This window comes from Chinchilla lanigera, unplaced genomic scaffold, assembly GCF_000276665.1.
Source record: "Chinchilla lanigera isolate Chin_1 unplaced genomic scaffold, ChiLan1.0 scaffold00054, whole genome shotgun sequence".
Taxonomy (NCBI): Eukaryota; Metazoa; Chordata; class Mammalia; order Rodentia; family Chinchillidae; genus Chinchilla; species Chinchilla lanigera.
The window spans coordinates 15,895,207-15,898,991 of record NW_004955455.1 but is presented as its reverse complement, the minus strand read 5'-3'; the positions used below and the strand labels follow the sequence as shown (position 1 = coordinate 15,898,991).

General features: G+C 53.8%; 1 long non-coding RNA gene across 1 annotated transcript in view; it reads left to right on the top strand.

Annotated features, from left to right (window-relative positions):
• The first annotated feature begins 2,709 nt into the window (after positions 1-2,709).
• LOC102026832 overlaps positions 2,710-3,785 on the top strand; it is a 3,641-nt gene continuing 2,565 nt past the window's right edge. The window contains exons 1-2 of the long non-coding RNA XR_262863.1: positions 2,710-2,796; positions 3,582-3,759. This is a non-coding gene — a long non-coding RNA (uncharacterized LOC102026832). The remainder of the gene's footprint in view (positions 2,797-3,581; positions 3,760-3,785) is intronic.

The following is a 3,785-nucleotide window of genomic DNA, read 5'->3' as shown; positions in this document are numbered from 1 at the left end:
GGCCCGGGCCGGGGCACGCCTGAGGGTCACGCGGGGCAGGGTGCCGCCTCGGGCCAGGTGTCCCCGGTTCCCCTCGGCCCCAGCCAGCGGCTGGTGCGGGCGTCTGCGTGGAGTAGCCCTGGGCCGCGCCTGCTCCTGGGTCCGGTTTCCGGGCACCTTCCCGGTGCGCGACTCCCGGGATCCGGTTTCGGGGCTCATTCAGGGGCCCAGCGGTGCGGCCTCTGCGTTCCTGGCAGCCCAGTCGTTAGTGTGTTATTTATGGCGCCCTCCTGACTCTCGGCTCCCGTCAGGCCACGGGCGGGGCACTGAGCCCTCGACCGTCGGTGTCGGTGTCGGTGTCGGTGTCGGTGTCGCCGGGCCGCCTGCCCGAGAAGCTGCAGCCAGCACATGGCGTGTGTTGCTGTATACCTGCACCATCCCACCTGGCGCATCATCTTCTTTCCACAAGAAATGGAGGTTAAAAGGTATAACATAAGCTGGGCGTGTGGTGGCACACGCCTGTAATCCCAGCACTCAGGAGGCTGAGGCAGGAGAATCGTTGCGAGTTTGAGACCCTGTCTCAAAAAAAGAGCGAGACCCTGTCTCAAAAAAAGAGAAACACACACACACACACAAAAGTATGACATAAATTTGCCATTTTACCCTTTTTTTCCCCCTCATTTTTGTTTTTGTAACAGTCTCATTATGTAGCCCAGGCTGGCCTTCAACTCACAGTGGTCCACCTGCCTCAGCCTCCCCAGTTTTAGGATTACAGGTGTGTGCCACTATGCCTGCCAACAATAAACTTAAGAGATCCTTCCTTATTTATTTATTCATTATTATAATTATTAGTTTTTGTCTATTGGAGACAGGGTCTCGCTATACACTTCAGGCTGGCCTTGAGCTCACTTTGCAGCCCGGGTTGGTCTCGAACTCGAAACGATACTCCTGCCTCAGCTTCCCAAGTGCTGGGATTACAGGCGTGTGCCACCATGTCCGGCTCATATTTATGATATAGATCAGGGACCCCCAAGCGCAGCACTGAAGCTAGTAAGCGCAGCTTCATCTGAGTTTGGGAAGCGCCCTCTGCTTGCGTCACACCTGACCCCGCGTGCTGAGGGATCAGAGGCAGCGGTAGATTCTTAGAGGAGCGCGTACCCTCCTGTGAACTGCGCGTGTGCGGGATCTAGGTCACGTGCTGTTCCCGGGACTCTAATGGCTGGTGATCTGAGGTGACCTGAGGTGATGATGGTAGTGCTGGGGGATGTAATTATTCTATAGCACAAACATATGCTAATAAAAAGAAGAAGCAACAACAACAAAATCCCTCTCCATCATCAGTGAAAAAATTGTCTTTGGAAGAACCAATCCAAAAACGCTAGGGAGGCTGGTGTCGAAGAGTTGGGCAGCCATTGACATAGAGCCATTGCACTTTCTCTGCTGTATAATATTCCACCAAATGAAAACACACACACACACACACACACACACACACACACAGAATTCATCAGCTGTGTCCCAGTGCATAGACACATAGGTTGTTCCTAGCTGTTCATTAGCACAAACGTGCTGGAAGTAACTCCTCTCTGATGCTTCCCATACTAGGGATACACTTGACCTCGTCTGATTAGAGAGGTAAAAATGGAAGCACTGGGTCCCATGGGAGCAGACACTTCACTGTTCCCTTGAGAAGGCTCTCTTAATTAATCACAGTGCTGTAAAACTTACCAGTTAGAAATTTCATTTGACTTTATTGTTTAGAGCTGTTTTAGGCTCATAAAATTCATTTTAACCATTTTTTTGAGGGTCTCACTAAGTTGCCCTGGCTGGCCTTGAACTCCGGACATTCCTGCTTCCACCTCCCAAGTGCTGGAATCCCAGGCTGCACCGCCACACCGGACTCTCACTCTAACCATGTTAAATGTCGGGTCCGGTGGCCTCACACGCCTCACCGCCGCCCACCTGCGGAGTGTTCATCACCCTAAACTGAGGCTCTGTGCCGGTTAAACAGTAACTCCCCCGGGGCTTGGGTGTAGATCGTGGCCCCACCTAACCTTTGTGGTCCTCTGCACAGGGAGGCTTGGGCTGCCCACCGCCCGGGACGGCCGGGTCGCAAGCTTAATCCCTGCTTGGCCCCCAGGGTGCTCCTGCCCCGGGGGTGTCGCGCACAGCTCCAGCGGTGTGGCTCGCTGGGGTCGTGGGCAGAGTCTGGGCGCTCCCTGCAGGATGAGACCTGGCCCGCATCACTCTCGCGTCCGCCCCCTCCCTGCTTGCCCCCAACCCCACTCCAGGGACTCTGCCGAGTGACCCATTTTCCACCTCGGTCGGTGCCAGCCTGCCTGCTGGGGCTGCCAGTTGCAATGTGCATGGCAGCAGTGGATTGAGGTCACCGAGCAGATGGCAGGAACTCGCGGTTGAAAGCTGCCCGGCTGCCCTGGAGCCAGTGACCCGGAAGTCAATGCGCACATCAGCCCTTGTCCATTGGTCCCTAACCCGGGATCTGGCCCCTTCCCACCGCCTGTGCTGGCTCCGCCCAGGGGCCTCGACTCCCTTCCGCCCTGCCAGGGGCTCCTAGGAACGGGAAAGAGGTCCCGACTCTCCAGGCAGCAGGCGCGTTCGGCCCTCCCTGCTCTCCACTGAAGTTCTGCAGTGCGCGCAAAGCACTGTGTCGTCGTCAGCCCGGTGCTGGATGCGATTCCTGGGGGTCACCCTGGATACCTCCTTACAGACGGAGAAACAGAGGCAGAAGGAGGGGGGCCCAGGGGCTCATAAAGCTGAGGGTCAGAAGGCGTTGTTGTGGCCCTGTCTGAACATCAGGTGAGTGAGTGCGGACTGGGGACACTTAGCTGAATGAAGTCAAGTGAAAAATGCTACTCTTAACACACCCCAAGACGGAAGAACGTTCTCTCATCTTGCAGCAAGCGCTGGGGCTTGCTGACTCTGGGCCGCTGACACTCTCGGAGTTCTGAAGGAAGCTGTGGATTCTTTGGTCATAGATCACACGCAGAGCTTACCCTTGACTTTATCTACAGGCTGGAAAGCACACTGGACAGTATTTATTTTTGTTAATTGATCAACTGATTGACTGTAGTGGAGAATGAACCCAGGATCTTCCCACTGAGCTATACACCCCCCAAACCTTTTTATTATTTATTTTGAGACAGGATTTCACTAAGTCACTAAGTTGTCCAGGCTCTGCTGGAATTTGTGATCCTCCTGCCTCAGCTTCCAAAAGTGCTGAGATTCCAGGTGTGAGGTGTTACACTTGGCTCAGCAACTATTTATTGAATCAAGGAATGAATCCGTGAAGCCTGGCCGAGGTCTATCTTGATAGGATTATAAAGGGGAAATTAAAAGAGAAAGAAGCATCTTCTTATGCTCTTAACCTTCAGGAAGTTCCCATGTTACAGATGGGTAAAATGAGGCAGGTTCTGGAGATGGGGGAGGGCCTGTATAAGGTCCCAGTAGCACCGCTCTTATCATGGAATAGACTTGGTGGCCTTGGGACAAGTGATGCCTGGGTTTGCAGTTAAGGACAATCAAAGATGGAAGAAAACCCCCAATGCTTCCTGAGTCTGTGTACGGACTCCCTTCTATTCAAGCCTCAAATAGATGCAGTGCCTCTGAGAACTGTGAAGATCCTACCATGCTGTGTCCTCGGGGAAGATGCACAGCATCTCTACAGCTGACGGAATCCAGAAGATCCTTGCAGCCATGAATGGATCCACTAGATCAGTGAATGGATCCACTAGAGGGAGAATCCATTGGATGGATCCACTGGTGAGAGGCAAATCCACTGGTGAGAG